General features: G+C 44.5%; 1 protein-coding gene across 4 annotated transcripts in view; it reads left to right on the plus strand.

The window, feature by feature from the left end:
• The window catches only part of gse1b (Gse1 coiled-coil protein b), a 108,633-nt gene that overhangs the window by 49,270 nt on the left and 33,648 nt on the right, over positions 1-25,715 (plus strand). The window contains exon 1 of one of the 4 annotated variants that reach the window (XM_063881426.1): positions 21,262-21,474. The exons of 2 other annotated variants lie outside the window; for them this stretch is intronic. The gene's annotated coding sequence lies outside the window, so the exon portion shown is untranslated. Of the gene's footprint in view, positions 1-21,261; positions 21,475-21,553; positions 21,760-25,715 lie in introns of those variants that run through there. One more of the 4 variants, XM_063881423.1, reaches the window with a different exon arrangement.

Here is a 25,715-nt window from a genome sequence, read left to right on the forward strand (position 1 = left end):
GTGTGTGAAAAACAAATTGATCTTAATGTTGTCCGCCTCTACAGAAAATAGATGCTGTATTTTTAGTTACCTGTCCGTCTCTGTCTGTCAATGTGTCGTTGGGTGGTGGTGTAGCACCTCAGGGGGACACGTCACCTCTCAACCTGTCTCACAAGGTGCGAGACACTTCAACACCTACTTCAACACACACACCTGCGCAAAACAGCACAGAATGCCTCCCAGCGATGATAATGTGTGTTGTTTGTGCACATTTAGCAAGGTACCATTAGCATAAAGGCTGTGTGTGTGAACTCAGCCTCATGGATCCGTCCTAATGTTACAGTGAACGCACCGACACACCATCAACCATGTTTACTTCTCTCAATAAAACATTTACCAATTTTCTATCTTTAGATTATTAAACAGGGCTTTGTTCCCAGAATAACTCCCCCTCCCCCTCAGCGCTACCTCCCTTCATCTCTCAACCTAAAGACTCCCCTCCCCTTCCACACTTGCTCTCTCCTTCTGTTCGTCTCCCCTTCTTCCTTAACTCATCCGCCCAGGTTAGCTATGATTTGCCACTCTGTGCTGGCTGTGTTTGGAGAGTTTTGCTCCCTCTCAACAGAGTCTTTCAGGCAGAGGACCCTCCCTCCCCTTCCTCCCTAAACTCCTGCCATTCCCCCCTTTCCTTCTCCCCCACTGTGAGTTTCATAGAATGGGTTTGAGAGCAGGTCCGCCCTCAGGGCATACTGTCTCGCCGGAGTACTTCTCCACAGCCTCTGTCTTTCCTTCTATCATTCTATATCTCGTGGTGTTTTTTGGTTTGGCATGGCTGTACCCCAGAAGATAGTTAACTCCTCACCCCTAGTGCTACCAGGTTTGTGTGCCGAACAGGCGGTAGAGCAACACTGTGTGTGTGTGTGTGTGTGTGTGTGTGTGTGTGTGTGTGTGTGTGTGTGTGTGTGTGTGTGTGTGTGTGTGTGTGTGTGTGTGTGTGTGTGTGTGTGTGTGTGTGTGTGTGTGTGTGTGTGTGTGTGTGTGTGTGTGTGTGTGATGAAGAGAGGGGGGAACTCTGCAGCGCAGCATGGTGAGCAGTCTGTGCGCTAGGCTGCACAAGCCAAGTTTCCTAGACGGACACACAAACGCACCCACACACTCGCAGCCACAGACAAGGACTCTTATTTTTTTTAGAGAAGAGAATGGAGGCGGGGGATCTTTTATATTTTCCTCTTCCAAACACGTAGCTGTTCTATTGTAAGCTGCCCTTGAAGACCCTCGGCACTCTATCTACACTCTCTGCTGCTTGATGCTTTCCTACTGTCTGATCCAGTGTGAACAGATGCTCCCTTGATAGTGGTTGGCCTCTCGCTGTCACTGGGGCTGTCCAATCAGCTGTCTCCGTGACTCTGAATTGAACTCTGACCACTCTCTTCCTCGGGTGGAGCGTCAGCTCTGGCCGGTATTTCCCTCTCAACGGCACCCTCGCTTCTTCTATCTCTTTCCACTCTACTCCACCACCCCCCCTTGCACAGACACACACTCACACACTTTCACGCTATCTGGCTGTGTTGTTGCCTGGAGGGAATTCATTCTGCCCTCCTTCTCTCCTCCTCTCCTCCACTTCCTTCTCTTGGTATCAGTGAAAGAGAGGGAGAAAAAAAGGGAGGGTGAGAAAATGAGAGAGCGAGAAAGAGAGAGAGGGAGAGAGTGGCAGCAGTAGCGGAGGAAGCGGAGTCCTCTCTCCTCATCATCTTTCTTGGATAGAGGGATAGAAGACAGTCCCAGGATTCAGTCGTCGCTCTCGCCTGCAGGATTTACCCAGCCCATGTTTTATCCTCCCTCCTGCCTCTTTTCACCTCCTCTTGGCGCTGGACTGCTTTCTTTTACATCTTTTTCCGGCTGTCCCGACTCCCTGTGCGGGTGTGTGTTTGTGTGTGTAAGAAAGAGCTTGCTGTTTCCTGCTGCTGCTTGGAAACGGACAGCGAGTGTGTGACCCTTTGCCCGGGGGATCACGGACAAGAGCGAGGGGGTCGAGAGCGGGGGCGTGCTCAAGGGTTGACCCCTGCACCTCTCTGTCTGTGTGTATCTGTGTGACTGTCTGTGTGTTTGTGTATGTGTGTGTCCTAGCTGGCTGGGCGGTCCCAGCCTCACGCTTGGTTAGCGAGGACCAGAGAGCGGGTATGACAGGCTGAGTCCCATCCCAGCCTCCCCTCACACAGAGCCTCGTTTCTGGGTGGCTGCGAGGGCAAAGCCCCTCTCTCCTTCAGTCATCCGGGACAGGACGGCTGCCTGCACGATTAAACAAGTTTCTCTCTCTTCATGATACCGAAACAATAATCATGTTTGGACTAAAAGCACCACTTACTCACTACTACTTGCCAGGTAAGCAAATGGCAATTACATGTTCATTATGCAAGAAATCGTGCAAATCTGTGTGTATATTCACAGGGGTATAGTGTGTGTGTGTGTGTGTGTGTGTGTGTGTGTGTGTGTGTGTGTGTGTGTGTGTGTGTGTGTGTGTGTGTGTGTGTGTGTGTGTGTGTGTGTGTGTGTGTGTGTGTGTGTGTGTGTGTGTGTGTGTGTGTGTGTGTGTGTGTGTGTGTGTGTGTGTGTGTGTGTGTGTGTGCTTTGAGAAAGTGGGTTTGAGGTTAGCTCTGGAGTGCATCTAAGGAGACGCTTGTCTTTGTGTTACTGGTCCTGAGGTTGGAACCTGAGATCCCAGGCTGGTAATGCTGTGTGACAGCAGCTCTCACTCTGTTTCTCTGCGCCCGTTATCAGCATGGAAGTCAGCAGGTGAACAGGACTCTAAGTGGCAACGTGTGTTTTATTCAACACAACCACACAGCGAGTAGATGATGAAGAAAAAAATGTGGTTATGCATTTGCAACCTGTCTTTTCATATCTGTGTGTCTTTGTGTTAGTGACTGCATGCATTATGCTCACACACATGCATCATTTTTTGATTTTGTGTCAGTGTGTGTGTGTGAGTCCGTGTGTGAAAAAGAGTGAGTACTAGGGCAGAGTGAGGTTACCGGCGGTCGGCGCTTAAGTGCGTTTCACGGCTCACTGGGCACTGATTGTGGAGAGGACAGCCAAGAGAGGGCAGTGAGAGGGAGAGAGAGTGACAGAGTTAGAAAGGGAGAATGAGAGGGGGGGGGGGGGGGGAAGCAATATTTTTGTGCTTTGATATTGGGCACATCCGAATACATTTTATTTTATTTGTTCTGTTAATTTCTTCCTGCTCCTTGGTTGTTTAACATGCACACTGTACCCTTCCTCACCAGTCAATAGACTTAAATATAAACTGAGCTGTGTACAATGTATGATGTGCCAGCTCTTATAATTATTTTGCTGTTTACCTAGTCTTTAACTGGCAATCTTTTTCGTGTGTTTTCACCATCATGTGACTGTTGTCTCCCTGAAGCAGGAGTGGGTACACTTCACTGACACTTAGCAGGGATCAATAATTGATGCGCTTTACTCAGCAGGTAGAGCGTGCAGTTAAACCATAACCAACACCGCTTTAGTTATTCCCTCGCATTTACAACCCCACGACCTGTTCTAATAGACCTCTGTAGCTGCCAGCTGCCACTTAAACATTACCTGTCCTCCTTCACCACTACTTAAGATCACCTATGGGTATTTAGATGTCTTTGAAGTGCCTTTCTCCTTTTTCCCCATCTACTCGTTCTGTGTATCTATATATCTTCTTGCATGAAACACATTTTTTAAAAGAAATGTGGCTTAACCAAAACCTCTATTATTTTCTAATTTAGAATTCCCTTACAGTTTTGTTCATTACTTTGCATTTAGATTAATATTTCACCTATCACATAATGATTTGAAACCAGGTGATGTCATTTTGTATCATCTTTACTTTAATAAGGCAATTTGTAACACCTTTTTATCTGCTACACTAAACTATATTTTTTCTTCTGTACTTTTTGTTCTGCATATCATCACCATGTATTCTGTCTTGCAAGCTTACCTCTTGTTCAAGAGGACGGTTTTGAAATGGAGATCTGCTGCTAAAGGCCACAGAGCGCCTGCTGTGTCTGTGTGAGAAAGACGGAAAGAAAGACAGTGAGGTGTGTGTGTGTGTGTGTGTGTGTGTGTGTGTGTTTAAGTGTTTGTGTATGAGAAAGGACAACACACAGTGCTTTCTTGGATGTGTGAGAACTTTGACCATAGTCAAGGTGACGGTTGGATACAAGACAAGTAGAGAGTGGGGTAGATAAACAAAGGATGGAAGGAATTAGGGAGGATGATGATATATACGAGAAGAGAGGGATTCAGCTGCTGGTTTTCACCACCTCTTTCACGTCATCCTCCTCCTCCATGTCTTCAGGGCTTTCACTTTCCCTCCCTTAACGCCTCTCCATGTCCTTCATCTCCCTCTTCGACCTTCTTGTCCTCTTTCTTCATTTTCCTCATGATACCTGTCCTTCGTCCCCATTACTTTGAGTGTTTGTGTGTGTGTGTGTGTGTGTGTGTGTGTGTGTGTGTGTGTGTGTGTGTGTGTGTGTGTGTGTGTGTGTGTGTGTGTGTGTGTGTGTGTGTGTGTGTGTGTGTGTGTGTGTGTGTGTGTGTGTGTGTGTGTGTGTGTGTGCGCGTGTGCGCACATTGCTCCTTTTGACCCCTAAACTTCCCACACCAACGTAGCGCACAGCAGGGCATCCCCACAGATTGGGGGTCTTGTTTGTGACAGCGGCCAAAGCTGTTGAGGTCAGTGTTTGTGTCTTTCTCTCTTTCTTTCTTTCTTTCTTTCTGTGTGTGTGTGTGTGTGTGTGTGTGTGTTCCCAGGACTGTGGGTTGCTTCTTCTCCCCCCCCCACCCTCTTTCATTCAGCCACTGAATAAGCCCCTGCCTGCCTTCCCGTCTTAACCACCGTTGCCTTGGAGACGGTGTCTGACACATGCTAGTTCTCCGTTATTATTTGACAACAAAAAAGGTTGGGTTAAATAAAAAGGTAGGGGTTTTGTGTGTGTGTGTGTGTCATGGTAAAAGAGCAGAGAGAGCGTGGAAAGAGATGGATGAAGAGAGAGAGAGAGAGGGAGAGCAGGAGCACTTGAACTTGGGTTGCGTTAACATCACAGCCGAGGTGGAGCGGAGCCAAAGAGCAACCCCTTCAAAATGGAGCATGGTCACTCCTTCTTCAAATGCCTCCTCCTCACTTTTACACCTCTTGTTACAATCTGTCCCTCCCACCTGCGGTTACACCGGCCTTTATCCTTCCTCTTTCTATTTATCCTCCCCCATACCTCCCTCCTTTATTCTCCAAGGTGATTTCAGAGAGGTAAAACCTCCCTTGCTGTGTGTGTGTGTGTTTTTGTTTGTTTGAGTGCATTTTCTGCATATGATTTTGGTTTGTGTGTGTGTGTGTGTGTGTGTGTGTGTGTGTGTGTGTGTGTGTGTGTGTGTGTGTGTGTGTGTGTGTGTGTGTGTGTGTGTGTGTGTGTGTGTGTGTGTGTGTGTGTGTGTGTGTGTGTGTGTGTGTGTGTGTGTGTGTTGACTGCTCAAATCTATAGAAGTGCTCTCTGTTGATTCCCCCCCAAAAACCATCTGCAATTATAGCCTGAAGGTGCAACAGTGACAAAGAGATAGACGAGGAGAGAAAGTGGGACGGACAGATAGAGAGGCAGAGATCAAGGCAAAAAAATTAAAAAAAAGACTAAGTGATGCAGAAACCGCAAACCACATAGGCAAGTGTTAAAAAGGGAAAGTGAGCGTAGAGAGCAAGAAGGGCTGTCGTTTTGTTATGACAGGCCTCAGACGAGGTTTTGGTGTTGCAGGGGGAGGATACTGAGGAAGATCAAGCATTGCTTACCAATGTTTCCTCGTTCAAAATGTTACAGGGCGGATTGAAATAAATGAGAAAATGAATTAAAATGACTCTGAATTGAAAACTAACACGAACAAATTCATAACCAAACCGTCTCACTTCTTCTCTCTGCTTTCCGTCTCCATGGCACTCCATGGAAAATCAATTCCTAGAGAACATGGCGACATAGACAAAAAGCCTTTCTACTGACACACATACACACACACACACACACACACACACACACACACACACACACACACACACCAGGGTAATCAATATGTGTGTGTGAAGCCCTTGGTGTTGAGCCCTTTATCAGAGTGTGGACTAATCAATGGTGATCACTGAGCACGCGTTTAGGTGCAGAGAAGACGTGTGTGTGTGTGTGTGTGTGTGTGTGTGTGTGTGTGTGTGTGTGTGTGTGTGGAGTGCTGTTTTTTCCTGGTAAATGTGCATATTGTGCTTGTGTGTGTGCTGAGCCATCACACACCGGTAACCTTAGCCGAGGGAGTGCACTCATTGATAAAACCTGCAGAGGAGTCCATACTGTGTCAGGAGATTATCTGTGCAGTAGTGTAATCATTATATCCAATTAACTACAATATCTTTCCCCTTTCCTTCTCTGCGTTCCTGGTTGAATCCATCTACTCCGATCAATTGCTACAAATCTCCCCGCTTCATCTACGACTCTCTTTATGCTAGCAGCATCATGTGGCTCTCCATCTTTCTCCTCCACCCTCTGTGCTTTTATCCCCCTAGTTCACTCTATCATTGTATCCATTCATCTATGTTACTCCCCGTCTGCTCCTCAGCCCTTCTATCCTTCCATCCCTCCCACTCCATGTGCTCTGACAGCTCTGTCATTAGATGGCAGTAGCGACAGTAAAGCAGTCACAATGATGGACTGCTAGCTCCCTCGCCCTCTCTCTCTCCCCCACTCTCTCTCCCTCGGTCTGCCCTTGCTATAAAAGCTCTGACCCGTTCTCGGTGCGGCATCTGTTCCACGCCAGTCCGCAGGTGGCACTGCACCGTTCACGGTAAAGGTCAGCGATGGAGCGGCTCACCGGCTTCCCCCGTTAGCCACCTCGTAAACCCGCGGCTGTTAAGCCCCGACCCGGCACACCTGTGGCCTCGGCTTCTCTCTGGATACAAGCCACCACCAGTAAAAGTGGCTGTGGGGGTTCCAGAAATACACACACTCACACTTTTGCATGACTATGCTTGTGAGAACCCTTCCTATCTTAAAGGCACAACCTCAAACAAATCACGACTTAAACTTCATCACTTAAAACAATAGTTCCGCATTCCCCCTGCTTCTTATCTTTATGCTAAGGTAGGCTGTTCTGACTCTGTTCAGTAATACTTCAATTTGGGAAAAGCGTTTGTAGGCTTTCTTGCAGAGCGTAAGAGGAGAAGTGCGTATCACTCTCGTCTGTATGCTAAATATGTAGCCAGAGCCAGCATGCAATTACCTTAGCATGGAGACTAGAAGCAGGGGGTAAACAGTTAGCTTGACTCCGTCCAGAGGTAAAATAAACCGCCTGCAAGCACCACTTATCTTTTCTGTTTAATCCCTTAAATCAAAGTCTAAGGAATATTTCCCACAGTACTAGCCTATATATTTAAATAATACAGAAATATAAAAGTACAAACAGTCTATTCTAACTCCCAGTAAGCTAATAATTGTATTCCCAGAAATCTATTCCTTTAACTAAAGTCAGAAAAGGACACCTTTTTAAACCACTTAAACACATGCAGATACACACTCACCTGTACACACACACACACACACACACACACACACACACACACACAGTAAGAAAACTCCCACAGTGACACACTTTTCCCACAGACATTCTGTAAACTAACAGGTGCAGGGGGTAATGGGGTCTTTGCTGGTATCACAGTAGCATACAACTATGATTTATGGACTACAGTCAGCCCCTTTTCTCCCTGTCTGTTCCCTCTGGTAGTCCTGTCAGGTTGGCAACAGGGAATGCTGGGTGTGTGTAGTGCATTGTGTTATACGTTTGTTCTGCTCCTCTGGCAGCACACACACATAAGCACATACAGAGGCAGCAGTGGGGGGGGGGGGGTAGAAACGGTGGTTCTTCACAGCTGTGTGTATGCAGGGATATCAGTTGGCAGGTCTTGTGTCTCACACTTGGAGTGCTTGTCAAACACTCGGCTATCATGAAGGACACTCACCCCTGCTCTTTTGTGTTAAGTCGCTGTGAACTGACATGAACCCCATTTGGAATGAGTGTGTGAGCTCACTTATATTTCCGTGGGTGAATGTGTATGAATGTTGTCACCTCATCTCCTGAAACATTCCAGTCGCAAAAAAATAGTCGAGCTCTAATTACCTTCATCTTCCTTTGCCTTCACTAATCAAATTAGACTACAGAGAATTCTAATTAAACTCTGCCAGCATCTGATGGCACTGGGTTCAAACACACACACAAACACACAATCTCAAGGAGCACTACACGTTGACTAATGTGCCTGTAGTCGGTTTTATTTTTCCCTCATGCGCAGCCAGATGAGTAGCGGTTTAGCGTTAGAGAGCAAAGAGGTGACTGGTTTATAAGCTTCCCAGGAGCTGACCACCAGAAGGACTAAAGTGCATTCGTAAAGGGCGTGGAGGTAATGGTGCACTCAGAGGTGGTTTGTGTCTTCGATTTTTATAATATAGTAATGCATTCATTGGAAGCAATTGTGTGTCTAAATTGAGTTGTGTATGAGGAAAAAGGGGGAAAAAATGAGTGAAGTTATATAGAAAATAAGAGAGAAATGGCATATGAGGTAGAAGAAAGTGTATATGACCTATTAGTTACGTTATATTGTTTTGATCTTTTTCTATTTTTTGTGAAACAGGAATATGCATGTGTTTACAAAACATGTTGTTACAGAAAGGTTTGTCAACATTTATACAGACAGAAAAACAGAGGATTATACACTTTAAAGTTTTAATGTACAGGTACTATATAATCACATATGTCAATTATCCTAAAATGTCCCTGTCCTTTTAACAGCTCTGCATGGTGGGTAAAGAACTGAGCACCAAAAAAGGATAAGGTTAGAGGAAGAAGCAGAGTAATCCTTCCTCACCTCCAGTGGTAATAAGGAGTGTGTGAGGCTAAGATTTATGAGGAAGAGGAGTGAAAAACACGAGAGCTTTACCACCCAAAGGGAGACCTATATGGATGTGAAAATGGCATTTCGTCTTCTCTAGAACTCTGCGGACTGGTATTTTTTGTAGTGGATGTAGACGGCCTTTTAAGATGGCAGCTTTCCAACCATTAGTCGATCGGATTTCAAAGCTTAACCATCAAAGCAACCCCTTTGCCGTAGACAAGGAATAAAGCAAGCACAATTTCCCTGTGTTCCCTCTCCAATGTATTTAGCATGTGTCTCTCCTATGTATACATACAGCCACTGTCTCTACGTGCCGTATTTGATAATTTAAAGTTTGTTTATTTTCAGCTTTGTCTTTCATGAGTATTTTTCTGCCAGCTTTCTGTCTGCACCCTGTCATGCTCACAAGCTTCCCTGGTTTGGTGGTCCCGCTCCTCTCCCATGGCCAGTCTCCAGGCTACGGAGAGTGTCGAGGCTGAGTGCTGGAGTGTTTATAGAGAAGGTCGTAAATACCTTCTCTCTGCTCAATATGGGAGTATTGGCGGGGTGAAGTATGAGCGGTTGATGACCTCAGGGTGTCAGCAGGAGGTGGTCAGAGAGGGTTAGCAGGTCTCAGTTATCTTCCACAGCAGGGATGAATGACCTGAACATTCACCACATTCACTGGGGTAATGAATGAATAGCCTCTGTCTTCTTCTGTTTGTGCAGAGGTTCCTGCAGTGTGTGTGTGTGTGTGTGTGTGTGTGTGTGTGCGAGGGCTGTTGTGTGCGAGGGCTTGTTTGTGTGCGAGGGCTTGTTTGTGTGCCTTGATTGGTGCCGAGCTGCCAGCCTTTCGGCACACAGGAAATGGAAATGAATCATGGGAGACAGATTAAGAGAATGGCGAGAGCTCATCACATCCTGTTAAATACTGGAAACGACTGGAGGCAAGGTCTCTCGCTCTCCTTGTTCATCCACTCTCTCCATCCCCCCCTTTGCTTCCGTCCATATCTTAGCTCACTCACTTTCTTACTCTCTGCTTCACTGTTGTTTTCAGACAGTGGTTTGGCATAGGGCGAGTGATCAGTGGCTGGGTCTCAAACGTCCTATTAAAATTAGAGTCACACGCTGAAATGGTGTGCGAGTGAGTGAGTGTGAGGTGGAGAGACAGGGAGAGACTCCATGATGGATGATAGATGATGGCTGTGACCTGAATAGATGGCTCCGGGCCGGTCAGATGACTTCCTCGGGAGGAGGAGTAATGAGGAGAGGGCACAGGATTACCGCTCCATCACTCTGTGTTTATGGAAAGCTCACAGCAACCACAAAACAAATAGCATAGCGGCTATAGATCAGTATACTGTATATATTGCACATTGGGCCCGCGTACAATATGTGCTGCATATACGATGCCTCCCTTTTCTTTTCTCAAAATAACAAACAAACATAAAGGGGGCAGAGGGGTTGTTGATGTATCTGGTCCTCTCTCACATCCAGCCCTATGGGTGGTGTGTTTGTGTGTTTACTAGTGTTTCTTTGGCTGCTCGGTGTCAGAGTGTATCCTCGATAGGGGTGGTTTCACACCCTTAGGGAAAGCTGTGCAAGCTGAAAGGTCAGACAAGGTTACATCAGTGGCTCTAAGCGGGTGGACACACGCAAACACACTTCCTCTCACACACCCGCACTTTGTGTTGATGACCTGAGACCAGAGTTGCATGCGAGTGCTAAAACATGCTCTACACCATTGGTTGCGGGTTTCCTGATAAATCCCAGAATGCAACCAGTTGAAGGGTGATGCATCGATCTGACACGCTACACTCTGCTGCTGATTGATGTGGCCTGGCTCCTGGCTCTGTGAGTGTCTGCTCCGCTCTCTCGGCATCGTGTCAAGGGAGGTCTCAGAAAAGAGCCAGACAACTGGAGGATGCTAAGGAGGGCAACGAACAGCAGATGAAGGTCAGAGGAATGCAGAGGGTAAGGTGAAGAAAGGGCTAAAGGGGGAGGATAAAGCACACGGAAAGATAAGACAAGTGGATGTGTGCGAATGACTTCACCAAGAGGAAGAGCTGGCACGAAAGCGGTGGGGTTAGGGGTGTGTGTGGGAGAAGAAAGGCTGGGGATGGATACTGATTAGTGCGGGTGAGGATGGGTGGTGGGGAGCAGGGAACAGATTTGGGGACGGCCGGCCAGCTGAATCCTGGTGGGGAGTGGCAGGAGTAAGCTGGCACTGTGGAGGCGGGCATATGGAGGGCAGGTTGGCACTTTGGCTGCCACCGCAGCGTGCACCTGCCGACTGGGGGAGACTGCCAAGAGGAGAGGAGGGCGCATAGAGAGAGAAGGGGGTGGTGTTCATGGTACGTGGCAGTGAGGCAGAGTTGGGGGCTGCTGGAAACGGTCTCTAAAGATTTTGGATATTAATGAGGAGTTTAAGGGTATCAGACAACTGTGTGCCCTCTTCTAATGGAGGCACACACATGCCTTCTCATTCCCCAACACCTCCAACAGACCCAAACACACCCATACACACATGCTCTGTCTAAAACAAACACTTATAATCCGGTCGGTTTTGAATCTAGCAGTCAGAAACACCAAGCGTCTCCTGGTAGATAATAAATAAACAGCCTTGATAATCAGGAAAGCATTTAGACTCTTTACCTTACTAGAACACACTCCCTAATTGGATCCAACTGTTTTGCTGGTAACTACCTGCTAATTAGATCAGTGAATTCCTCTCCCCCTCTTTTTTCCGGTGTCATTATTTGCTATGTACAAATCCCAGTCTTTTACTGAAAAGTTTTCGGTGAGCACGGGAAAGAAAGTAGAGAATTTCTGTTTTTGTAACATACGGTGTTTCTTCACAAATACTAAACTGTGTGAGTGTGAATAATGTGCATTTGACGTACATTTAAGCTTTCATTAATCGGTATGTTTGTGTATTTTGGCTGCTCGACACTGAAACAGATGCAGGAGCCAAAGGCCAGTGCCCTCCTTAAGCCGCTGTCAGAGAGAGATTGTAACGGCCCACTGGAGCCCATCTGTATCCTTAAACACACACACACACACACACACACACACACACACACACATGCACACTCAAACAGATGAGTTCCTCTGTGTGTTGTAGCAAGCGTATAGAATTTCATCCTTCCTATAAACATAAAATATTTGGCTGTATTGTGCGTGTATATATGGGTGTCCACAAGTCTGTGCTGTAGGTGAAAGGTGAAGGGCCGTGACTCTGTGCTCTGGTTTTAGCCTTGGCTGAGGATACAAGTCTTTTGGCTGCCATGTTTTCCTCTGATCTGCCTCCCCTCTTTCATCACGAAAACCACAGAGACCAAGGCAGAGGGAGATGGAGAGGTTTAAAGGCTGGCAGCAACATCCTGGCCTTGAGGTGTTATCTCTGCCCCTCACCGTGTTGGAAAGCGAGGGTGGAGGGGGTGAGGAGAGAGAAATGGACTGTTGGAGTGATTGCGGAATAGCCCACTTCTATTTTTTCCCTGTGTGGAGCAGGATGGTTAGCAGATGGTCTTGTTACCAGCAAAATGAAAATGAACGCAGTAAAAATTTGCTTGTGTTAATTTCTCATCCCCCAGGTGAGACTTCAAGCTCTCACAAGCACACATACATTCACACACACATCGGAGACACACATGCGTGCACACACACCGACATGCACAGCCTTGCCCTGCTGGCTTTAAACACACACCATCTGCATGCGTGGAAAGTGTGTCGGAGGAGTGTGAAGCGTGTGCTTGGCTTAAGGAATGTGTTTCTAATGTTCATAGCCATAGCTTATGTTGCTTTGGAATGTAAAGAGTGTGCCCAAACGCTTCTTGTCATCCTTCATCGGTAACCTAGTTGCCCAAAGACAGGGGACATTTAAGGGCAGACTGACAGAGCTGAAAGAGCGCTGAATTGGCAATTAGAGGTAAAGGGAAGCATGGGAATATGTGCTAACAGGGAGGAGGAGATGGCATGTTCATCCGCAGATGAACACTAAATCCTTTCATTCTCTCCTCATCTCCCCTCCCTCCCTCCCCTGGTCGCTTAGCGGTGAGACGAGAGCTTCTGCTTTGTAACGTCTGCTTCTTCATGTTTGTGTGTTTCTAGGATCCAGACTAGTCCATAGCTTATCCCTCCGAGTGTGTGTATTCTGCAAGGATGGAAGCGCCTTAGCCTCCCTTATCGTCTTACAGGGCGCTTGCTATTGCTGTTTAAAACCCCAGAGAGAACAGAGTAGTGGATGTGGGGAGAGTGAAAAAAACCTACCCATAGCTAGTGTGCAAGGTAGTTTAATCTTCACTTTCATTTGCAGTGATTCAGAGAGAACATGTGTTTTTCTTGTTAAGCTAGAGCTGACTTTTTAGCAGTAGGCCGTGATGGTGTCTTTGTAAAGAACAATAGACAAATTACATGCTGTAACTTTGTTTTCATCATATTTTATCAGAAAATGTATTTCCCAGACAGGAGTAAGAGAGCTGGCAGATTTTAAAAAATGGCTACCATGATAGGCAGCTAGATGCTCCAAAAGAAAAGTATTTCACTGTTTTTTTACAAAGGCTGTGAAAGAAACCCTTAAACCACTCGAAGAACATATTCCATCGATGATCCTTGACACTATCCTTGCTCTCTCCCTGCGTCTGATAAAATGACAACCTTTTCATTGTTGCATTTACCTTGGAGCGTTGTGTACAGCATGGTGCTTACCTTGCTACATTTTCAAGAGGTAGTGGCTACGCTAAAACAAAAGGGGCACTGATGCTCCTGCAGCCCGCTTTGTCTCAGCCCAAATGGCATATGTAACACTTATATGTATGTATGACACGCACACTAGTGTCTCTCTGATGTTAATAATACCAAGCTACTTTAGCACCCACGCAGCCCTCGAACGTGAATGAAATGAGTCGCATGTGAGGTATGTCTTCACAAACATTGCACACAGAAAACATATGTCGCCTTTTGAGTACAAAGCACTCCTACACTACATACATTGTGCTCATCATTACAGAACAACCTCGTGCCCTGTCTGAATGTTAACCCACACACATTTAATGCATGAAATATATGCACGGTAACAAGCGTGGTAGGTTGCAGGTCTCGGCAGAGTCCTTGATGTGTGCAGGAGTGATGATGAGCGGTCTGTCTGTGTCCCGGACGTGACCACTGCATTAATATAGCACTAATACAACACACTGTCTGCTGCATGCTAATGATGCCCCGCTCTTTCTCATGCTGTCATAAAGTATTTTGTAGTGATACTTGTGAGAGGAGACAGTCTACTGAATGCTTATTTGTGGGTTTTCAGATAGAAAAATATGTTTTGCATTCCTAAAAAAGGCGTGTTTCATTGTTCTAATATTTAGCTGACAGAGCATTTACTTTAGACTTTGCACAATTCAGATTTGTATAGCATTACTGAGAAAACACTTGTTGCTCTTCACTATCGGAAACAAGACGCAGCCCAAACTGTCCGTTATCCATTATGCGTTCATTGCATACATATCCAACATTGCGCAAACATTTTGAGAAGGTGCTCTTCAGCTGTGATGGGAGCCTCTTCAAAGGTCCACAACACTCTGAATGAAAAGCATGATTTGGCCTTAACACTTGTTGTGAGGCCTTGACATTTGGTCCAACTAAACAAAGCCCTCTCGCCCCTCACGCCACCACACACAACCACATCCCAGGCTGGTTGAATAAACAAGACCACTTCAAAGCAGCTCAGTGGCCGTGCCAACAGGACTGAGAGGAGGAGGAGAGGGAGGGAGGGACTGCAACACTGGAATGAATCAAGAGGGAGGGGGATTGAGGGATATGTGAGCGTGACTGCTATTAATGGCCTAATAATGTATTGGGCTGTTTTGGCACTTGTGAAAAGGGTGAAGGGGGGCAGAGGGTAGAGGAAAAGAGGTTGACAGCATGTCACGGCTAGTTAAAAGCAAGCTGGGAGAAGAGAGAGAGCCCTTGTTTGTAGGGCTAAATGCTGTAAATAACATCAGAGAGTGCAGCTAAATGGAAATCAATGCAATTAGCCTATTAGCATGAGCTTGAACTCACTCTGGCGGCTGCTGCATCTCTCTCTCTCCCTCCCTCTATGCTTTCCCTGCGTGTTTCATAACCATGATATAGAAATGTCGACCTTAAAACATACATGTGTGTATGTTAGGAATGTTCAGTGTGAACCTGTCAAGTGGCTACGCTGGCTTGTCCCTGTAAACGCCACAGCAAGCGTAACAATTTCGTTTGAATTTGCATAACCCCTTAATCACCCTTATTTTAATACCTTACAATTGCAGGGGGAGATTATGCTGTTAAGTGGTAAGTCATAATTACATAAATAATTGGTTTGGCTATCATCGCTTCTGTGCCATCTGTTTGAGGGTATGTGTGTGGGGGTGGTTTTGGGGAGTTGGTGAGAGGATAGGGGAGTGTGTGTGTGTGTGTGTGTGTGTGTGTGTGTGTGTGTGTGTGTGTGTGTGTGTGTGTGTGTGTGTGTGTGTGTGTGTGTGTGTGTGTGTGTGTGTGTGTGTGTGTGTGTGTGTGTGTGTGTGTGAGTGTGAGGAAGGGGGATCATGAAAAAGATTCTGATGTTTTTGTGGGTTTTGTATTTATTTGAGATGAAACAGAAACCAAAAGATTGTTTCACATTAAAATTCCTTCATCATACCAAAAAAAAAACTCATCCTGTGTTTAACCCCTTAAACAGTACCAAGCACTGATATCATAACCTTCATTCAATCTCAGTGACACATCAAAATCCTTAATTACTGTAAATTATTCTAGGCTAAGAGCTGCTTTTTCTGTTTGTATGCTTTGTTTGCTGTCAAACTGTTATATTGCAACTTAAAGTGCTATAGCACCAGTCATTGCCATGTGGCGTGTTAGGTTGTGTTTTCCCAGATGAACAGGTGTTTGTATATGTAAAAACAACTTGTGTCTCCTCAGTATCAGGTTTATTTTTTCCTCCATTCTTAACAGACCCATACTAACATCTGCTGCTGCGTGACGTGCATCCACATGTCTCCATCTTTCCTTTCCAACTCTCTAATTGTATCCTTCCTCCTTCTCTCCAGCTGCACCCTTTACCTTCCATTTATTATTTGCTGTTAGAATGACAGTTAAAGAGAAATTTCTGCAACCTGTCATCCCATAATCCCTCCCTTCATCTTTCTTTCCTTCTTTCTTTTTTAAGACAGTAGTTATTCTGGTGCCTTTTTCCTGCTGCTGAATTGAGGGGAACAGGCGACGGGGCTTCACTTCTACAATGGCAGTGAGGAGGGAACAATTTGATCTAATTAGTAGCTGCAATTTTCATCTCTTAAATATCTGCTGCTGCAGTTAGAGCAGTATAAGTACAGACTTTGAAACAGAGACGGAGTAGAAGTGTGTATTTGTGCAATTGTTTGTTTATTTTCTGACTTTGTTTGTGTGTATGCATACCGTATGGGCAAAGTACATAGAGGGTTAAGGCTGTCTATGTACTCTGAACATTCACTCTGACAGCTAACAATTAGCTGCCACCGGCGTGGCTAATAGAGGAGTGTACATTGTTAATTATGTCACAGCAGAGAGGTGGGAAGGTGGAATACATTTGAATAATGGGAGGAATGATATAACAGCGGGCTTTTAAATTCCTCTGACCTTTTTGTATGTGTAATCAAGGGTGTCTGTGGATGCTTGTGTCCACTCAGACCTTCATAACATCATAACAATAAAACACATGCACACGTTTAGCATGACCCCCACACACACAAACATCCTCTGTTTCTCTCTACTTTACACAAACGGTAACACTGTGAGGCGTGACAGACAGAGGGTCCGTCTAAGTAGTGCGCTCGTGCCTGGTTTTCCAGATCAATGATGTGTGGCTGGGTGATCGATGTGAGGGCTTAGCGGAGTGGAGAGAGCTAATGGGCAGGTCAGTGGCTCAGACACATCCTGGCTCCCCCTACCTATTACCACTACGTCTGTTAATAGGCCTCACCACACTCCCCTGTTGCTCACACACACACATACACAGACACTTGGATAGGGAGGAGGGAACACAGCCAAGCTCAATTCACAGACCTACTCCCTACTCCTTGTTTTAACCCTTGGCTCTTCCACACCTTTTTTTTCTCTTTCTCTCAGCTCTAGTTTCTTGTTCTGTTTTTTGCCCTTTGACCTGTTTTTACAGAAAGCCTTTAGAGCCACACCATATGGTGATGCATATGTATGTATGTAAATGTGGAGTGGGGCAGGATAAGCACCATATTTAGAGCCATGTAAAGTACATATGAAAGAGATTACTCTGCAACTCTCATTTACCTCCTCAAAGTCTACCCGAGCACACACAGGCCTGAAGACAGCCCATCCCCTGCATTTCTAATTGGCTGAATGATATACACAGGTCTTGTGATTGGTCCTGCGTGGCATCAGTCAGGAGGTGTTTGGCTATGAGGCTCTGGTTTAAAAAGTCAGGCAAGCAAAACACTGCTCTGTATCTCTATTGGGACTGTATTATAGTTTTACATTTCTAGCTGTTGGTGCTTTGTTTGTAAGCAAATATGCAGTCAGAAAGGTCTCCATTTTCTTCTTTTTATGATTATATATTATAGATGTTATACTCTACAGTATATATTATAGTCTACTTGTGTTTTTGGTAAAATCATTTTAAATGTTAAATGACCTTATGGAAATGTCCATTTGGTTGTTCTTTTGTTTTAGGATTGCTTTGCTACATATTGCAAGACATCATTCAGGTATTATGTTTTGATGTCTCCGCCATCCATGAGTTTAATTAACCGTTTTATTTTCTGTTTAAGATTCACAATTATTATTTTTTTAAGTAGTTTTTTGCCATTTTGTTGCAGGGACATTGTATTGAATTGCATGTCATTGAAAAATAATTGGCAAATATTAGTTAAAGCCATTTTGTATAGAAATGAATCAAGAAAATCCAATAATTCATAATGAAAATAATCGTAAGCTTCCTTTCTGCTGTTATACTGACCCCATTATTCATATGTGTAGGACAGCTGGGCACAGCTGTGTGCTAACACACATTGATGACAGCAGGTCAGTCAGCGAGGTGAAAAGCAGAGCAGGACATCACTCATCATTGTTATCGCTCCCTTTTCCTTACTCCGTCCTTACATCTAACCATCTCTCTTTCTTGCTTAACCTGTCACTTTGTGCATCGCTCTTCTCTTCCTTCTGGCATCTGATCTGCATGTTAATTACCTCTGTCGCCTTAATTTAATATCAGCCTGAGAGGGATGTGACACACACCCCAGAGGTATGCCCTGCAGCCCTCACTCACACAAGCACATAGGCACATACACGTATACATTCACAAAGCCGTTTTTTTTTTATTCTGGTTTTATGCCTAGATTGCTGGTTTGCTAAGATGTTGTGCGGGTGATGGAGGTCGGGAGCAAAGTCCTATAGTCTGCATGAAATAGTAAAAGGGGTCCCAGGGAGTATGTTTACAAGGGGGGCTGAAGTCTTTTCTAACCCATCCTCTCTGAATGTGTATCCCCATGGCGAAAGCTTAAAGCGCTGCCACTTGTCGTCCACATAATGGAAGAAAGGCAGGAGGTGGGGGAAGTTTGTGCCATTTGTCTTTGAGAGGAGCGATGCAGTTCAAAAAGGAGGTTAAAGAGCCATTCTTTTAAGATGCCGAGGGGGAGGAAAGCAGCATGCCTTCACAGTGCCGGGCAATTTATTCCTCAGACGCCTCTCTCCATCATCCAAGTGCATACATACATTTTACTAGGAAGATCTGGAAGCAGTTGTGGGTTGACAAGGTGTGTGATTCCATCATAAGTCTAATAATTAGAACCATTTTTAATACAATCTCTCCCACATACACTCACGCTCTCTTTCTCAGCAGTGCAACAAGGCAGTGTCTCTGTTGGCTGATAGATATAATGAATTTAACAGCAGTCAGATCCTTCAAAAGCCTCTCAAAAGCTTAAGCCCCTTTATTAAATTAAGCTAACGATGCCTAAGGCCAGGTCCACTGCTGAGAGGGAGAGAGTGAAGGAGGGAAAGAGAGAGAAAGATGAGGGATAGAGAGAAGGAGAGGTGGTGCAAAGGGAGGGAAAGGCTGCAGAGATAAGGGGATGGGGGAGGAGGCAATGTTAGAAACAAGGATGTGAAATTGCTAGTAGTCAAATCAGTGAGGGATGGTGGGAATGGGGGACGTTTAGTATCAAAGAAAGAAGGTGGAGGAGGTAAAGGAGGCTGGTGAGAGAGGACAGGAGGAGGAGAAGTGGAATACCTTGCAGCCTCCCAAAGCTGCACAGTGATTCACCTGCGGCTGAAAAGAGGAATAGCAATTAGGCAAAGGCTCGTTGTGGGAGATTCACAGTGCAAATGTGTGTTTTTGTATGTAATGAAAACATTAATGTTTAACTATCCTGTTGAGTTTTCAAATGGGTTAAAGCTTTATGAGACTTTTTGTGGTAATTACTTTGTGCGATAGAATCTGAATCCTTGTTTTTATTTACAGTGGGTAGAAAAGTGGCCCAGGTTACCAGTTTTTTTGAGCACATGTATCATGTTTTTAACATCTCTACGGGTAATGAACATAATTGTGAGCTTGTGTCTCCAGTAGGGCTGCCTTTCACAAAAAAATAATTAGGCGAGTCAGTGTCAAAGCATTTGTTGACCAATTTATTGGGTGGTTTACTAATTAAATAACAGTTTAACAGTATTTATGCTGAGCGATCTAGTGCTTACCAAAACATAATTGTGAATATTATTGTGATGCCAAATATAATTTTCTGGTAATGACATATCCCTAATAGCAATGACTAATCACCAGAAATGACTAAAGACTAAGAGCTCATTAGTGATCTGTAATAAAAAGACCATAGAAAATGACTAATTGACAAAAAAAATTAAGTCAACCAAGACATTTAAATACCCAAATGAGTGATTATTTGACTAATTGAACAGAAGGGGGCTGCCTTAGAGCTGTCCTGGGGGTAGCATGTGTACAGACAGCAGGCAGATCAAAGGCTGAGGTCTCCGTGCTGCATCGTTAGTCAGGATACCTCGTCTACCTGCTCTCTCTCATTCTCTCAGGTCAAGTAGAGGTGAGGGATACACTATAATTCAGATGAAAGACACGACACAAAGGCATTATCCCAAATTGCAGAAATGCATCTTTGCACTCTCACAAACACAATATTCACTCTCTCAAACCAGAGAGGCATGGCACCTAAAGAGCAACACTGTATTTCTTTGGTTTTGTCTCTTTTCTAAAGCTTTCCTGTTCTCTCAGTGTGTAGAGGTAGGCCGTGGTGTCAAAGACACGTCATTAATCATTAGGCTTGTGTTTGATCCAATGCATTGCAGCAGTAAGCGATTTACAATTGTTAAAAGGGCCTTATCCCACTTCCTCCGCAGCAATCACCTGCTTAATCCTTATTTTCATCCTCAGTGTTGGGAGCACACCCTGTCTTTACTGCTTACAAGCTTGGCTTTGATTGTACAGCCTGTGCAGTGGCTGGTATCTAATCCACAGTAAAACCACTGATAAGCCCGACAGGGGTAGAGGTTGTCAGCTGGGGCTTCTCTGTGCTTTTGGTGGGTGGCTGTCCCCTGGTGGACACTTGATAGAATTACTCTCTCCTTTTAGTAAACCTACTGTATACAGTATGGTCATGCAATATTAGTACCAAAACGAAAGGGTCCGTTTCCTTAATATCTGTAACTTATTTGAAACTGTGATATTTATCCAGATTCAGAAGTGAACACTAACAAGTCATATGACCTAGTCTCACATGCTTTTAGGGATACATCATAACAAATGTACTATTTTTGGTTTGGATGTATTATTGGAAAAAAATGTATATGTCTATACACACCTCTAAGCGCAAAGACTATCATTTAAAGAGGGAATTATTTAGTGTTTCTTTATGGAGTTATTGTAGGAATAATTAGGGGCATTTCATTAGAAAGACAATCTCTGTTAAGAAAACATAAAATAGAATATTAATTGATTGACTAATTGATGTAAAAAAATGTGTCAATGCTCAATGTCAAACCAACTGATTTCTTTTAGAATAGAAGATAAATACATTTCTATTTATTTTGTCTCCGTTTGTCATAGAAAACTTTTATAAACAGGGTAGTGACATATTTTGGGTTATGTTGATGAACAGGAAGTGACTCTCTTTATCTATCCTGGTTGGGGATGGACGCGACATTCTTTATCCTATTGTGGGGACAATGCGGGGTCAGCCCTGTGGACTGGAGGCGTGACGGGGGAGCAGGTGCTTCTACCCCCCGCCCCCCTTAGGCTTGTCTGTCTGTCTGTCTGTCTGTCCTGCCCCCGCCGGAGAGGAAGCTCCACCTCCCGGCTCCCAGCAGCCGGCCGCCTCTCTCCTCCTCTCCCCGGCTCTGCTCCGTCCCTGTGGCCTCGCTAGGCGTCGGAGCTTCCTACGTGACAACAAAAGTGCAGACTCTCTGTTCTCGACGGAGGGATGGATCCGCGCTTTCACCGCTAACGGAGGGAGAGATTTACTCATTTATAAACACTGGATTAGCCCTACTTGTTTGCGGTGAGTGACTTTGAGTAAATCTGTAGTTATGTTTTCAAACCAGGAGGTTGTTTTTATAAACGAACGAGCATACTGCGAGGGTTTTGTTGAGGAAGTCATTACGATATCGAGGAAACGGGTGCTGCTAGTATTTTTTTCCTTTTTTCAGAAGGTTGGTGGCGAGCCCTTGTGTACGCGGAGCCCTTGTGTACGCGGATGTGCACGAGTGCTTTCGTGTGTGCGTCTTTAAGTGTGTGTGAAAGAGAGAAGAGAAAGAGAGTCATTGCAACTGAAAGAGGAAAACTGGTGCGTTTTGTTGGCGATGTAAGCTGTTTTGCATGTTTGTTTGTTTTTGTATTCATTGTATGCCGCTTTCTTTAAGATTTTAGGCAAGCGTTTTGAAAAAACAGATTAGCCTAAAGGTCTGAAAAGAATATCTGGAAACCCCCACCCCTTCAAATTAACTTCTTGTAACATTGTTACTGGGGCGCCGTTGTGATTATTATGTAAAGCGCAGCCCAGAGGGTTTCTGAGGAAGCCATTTACGCTCACTGTATGCCCTTTATATACAATTACATTGTTGGCTTGACTTGGTTGGTAATTCGTGGTCTCCAGTCCTGCTGGCTCCTTTAAAAATTATTGGAGTGCGTCTGGTTAGGACTGCTCCTCAAGAGCCTTCCTGAAAGGGGCATTTTATGCTTAAATGTGACTGCAATAGTGACACATGTTGACCATTTGGTGCTCGTGTGTGTGTGTGTGTGTGTGTGTGCGCGCGCGCGCGTTCGTGTGCGTGCGCGTGGCAGGTGGACCGTGTTGAATCACTTCCCACGCGCTCCTTCACTTCTCGAACTGCAGGCGCGTACAACAGCTGCTTCTGTAGAGAACACACACACTTAAGCACACAAACACGCACGCACCACTCATCACGCTCATCACACTCCTCTCGGGCTTAAAACACGGTCTACAAACACAGCCATGAAGCAACAGGCTTTACTGAGCGCGCTGTGCTGCGGGTTGAGTTTATCTGCAGCCAGAAGGAGCCGTGTTGTGTGCTTTAGCTGCTGCTGATAAGGTTAGCCATAACTGCAAGAGCAGGGAATAGAGCCTCCTGGTTTTTATAGTGACACAGTCCTACTGCTGTCTTTAACAGCTCCTGCCTACAGCTTGAAATAGGTCATTCACTACATTGGTCTGCCATTTAGCATACCTGTTATTGGGCATAATGTAAGGTATAATCCTTTATTAGCTTACTATTACTTACATGGTTTACAGCCTGGACCAGAAATGGCTCACAAAGGCACGAGGTTCAGAAACCTACACTTTGGGGTTATTAAAAATGAATGATGGGGCACATTTATTTTCATCTGTTAACACAGGAAGACAATGGTGGATGTTATTGTTGTTTTTCTCATCTTGTTGACACTACATGTTGACACCTGGCAACTACTTTTTTCACTTGCCTTCTAAAATAAAAAAACAAGAAAAACATTCAAAATTGTTTCCAATACATTTGTGATGTTTACACATTTCAGTATAAAGGTGCAAGGTTTCAATACTGAATTTGAAATGGAAAAAAAAAAAAAAAAAGCCCAGGAAACAACAGATGTGTTTTGAATGATGTGATTACAGGAAATATGTCACATGTATCTTATGGTGGTCGATCCCTATGTGTGTTTTGATGATATGTTGATCCAGATTAAGCCTTAGTGGATGTGTATGCTCTCAGAGTGATTCAGTTGTATTAGGAATTTATCTTCTGAACTATTACCTTTACCACTGATGGTCGCCAATGTTGTTAGTGCAATACTACCACTGCTCTACAGGAAACCCCTACATCAACACACACACTTTTAGCATTCGACCCTTGACTGCTGTCAAAGGTTTGTCTCAAACGGCTGCCTTTTAGCATTCTGCACCAGCAACATTATAGTTATGAATCCTTTTTAAGCACATTATGAGAATATAGTAATTGTTTTCCTGTCTTAGTGTGTTTAGAAGCAGTGACGTATCAGGGAGCCGCTGGATTAGAATCAGTTATTGATGCAAGATATTGGAGCTACATGTCATTTCGATTTTGGGTTAGAGGTGTGTATTGGATTTTTTGATACAACACAATAGGGTTCATGATACAATTGTCACTACCATATGCACTCAATCTGCATACATAAGTCGAAATAAAATGGTTGAACTTTATTTTACCCAATCAGTACAGTGGAATCACTGATTGCATTATCACAGTGCCTGTAACGTCCAACATCACAACCTCTTTTGTAATCTTAGCAATAGTTGCCACACATCTTTGCATGTCATTTTTAAATAAAAACAATACAGGGTTTTAGAGAATCAATACAGTGTTACAAAATTATAATGTGACACTAAAGTGTATCCTTTGTTCTTACACACCTATTTTGGGCATTCATGTGTTTCAGTCTGACTCGTCTGCTATGTGTCATTTTGACATCAGACTGTAACCACAGCATACTGTGGTCATTTGCAATGTGTCAAATAGCAAGAAGTAAACTGTATGCTATTTTGAACCATAACACCACTTCTCTGCACAGTTAAGTTTGTTCCCCAACCTGGCAGACATCTACTTTGCTGGACACAATTGAAAATAACTTTTTTCTTTTATCTATTTAAACTTGTTGAATTCTTGACACTGCAAACCTTTCCCATGGAGTCAGCATCATCAAAATGATCACATAGGAATGGAGAAAAAAAGTTAAATATTTATCTGGCAGAGGTCTCGGATTCAAATCACTTTTGAAATGCAAAGAAGTCTTTATATGTCAACCAACTTTCATGAATATTACCTTTTTTGGCAGTTCTTATTTACACACTAAGTAACAGGAACACATCTTCCTTGGCAGAAGCTGTGAGTGAGCTGGGTCATAGTGGATTAATCCTCCCTTGTCGCAGACATGTGTCTGATGGTTCAGGACATGATAAGACGACTGTAAGATTACTTATGCAAATCTTGCTCCGAGGAACAACATTTTTCGCTTCTGATCTGCCATTTAAAAGTTGCCGAACCCTTATACTGTGATAGTGCCTATCCTAGGCTGGCACGTTTTCAGGTGTCGTGGAGCTGTTTGTCATGCTGCGGCAGCCTGCAGTGCTGTGAGTGTCTGGGGGCTAGACGGCAGCTGTGTTGAGCAGAGTGTTGGTGACAGTTTGTCTGTGGCAACAGCACCTGGCTCTGTTTAGAGAGTGATTAGGAGAGTCCCAAGCAGCTCCCCATACTGTTTACACAAGGAGCCTGGAGTTAAAGGTGACCCACTTTGCATTTCCTTATCAACAGCCCCCATTGATATCTTTGAATAGCACTGACTGTAAAGAGGCCTTTGCATGGGTTTACATAGTTTCCTATTAGAGAGAATGGGATGCGTTTTACTGGTCCAGGCTTGGATTTGACTAGCATTACAACAATGTCCTGAGGCGCTCTGAAAATGTGGACACACACACACACACACACACACCGCTCTCTTTTTGTGTCAGTGAAGGTTCTGCTGCATCGTCTGTGTGTGTGAGAGAAAAAAACTTTATTTGATGTTTAGGAAATACAGGTTTTCCTCAGACAACATGTCTCCATGTCTTCTATCACCTTTCTCTCTTCATCCCTGTCTAGTTCTCTATTCCTCTCTCTCCTCTTCTGTCACCCCTAGCTAGAAGAGAGAGATTAAGTGTGAGTGATGTGTGTCATACATCTCCTGCTGGGTGTAAAAACAGGTAGTAAAGGTTAGCTGTAAATGTGATGAGCATTGAAGACAGCTGAACAAATAGGTCATGAAGTATTTATCTGAGGGGAGAGTGAGCAGACAGTTGAGAGGACATATACCAGTACAGACACACAGTCACAGATAGAGGAAGCAGTTTTATAAGTAGATAACCAGAGAACCAAAAACTTTCTGTGGCTTATGAATTTCTTCTCTTGCCTTTTGCAACACAATCACTGATAAAGCTGCTTATCACTTTGTGTGTGTATAAGTGTGTTTACTCTGTGTGTGTGAGGACAAGCCTAACCTGCTCTGTAAGCTGGGCCTGTGTACAGACACATGTCACCAAGCTATGCTATTAAACACTACTTAGTTTTTAACCCCCGGGTATTGTTTATGTGCATGGGCGAGACAGGTGTGATACAAGCTGTAAAAGACGTCAAGGGTATGGACCTCATTTCCCTGTCCCACACACACACACACATGGATTTATAGAGAATTAATTGTACATGCAATAAAACGTTTTAGAGAAAAACCGTATCTCTA

This window comes from Eleginops maclovinus, chromosome 4 (assembly GCF_036324505.1).
Source record: "Eleginops maclovinus isolate JMC-PN-2008 ecotype Puerto Natales chromosome 4, JC_Emac_rtc_rv5, whole genome shotgun sequence".
NCBI lineage: Eukaryota > Metazoa > Chordata > Actinopteri > Perciformes > Eleginopidae > Eleginops > Eleginops maclovinus.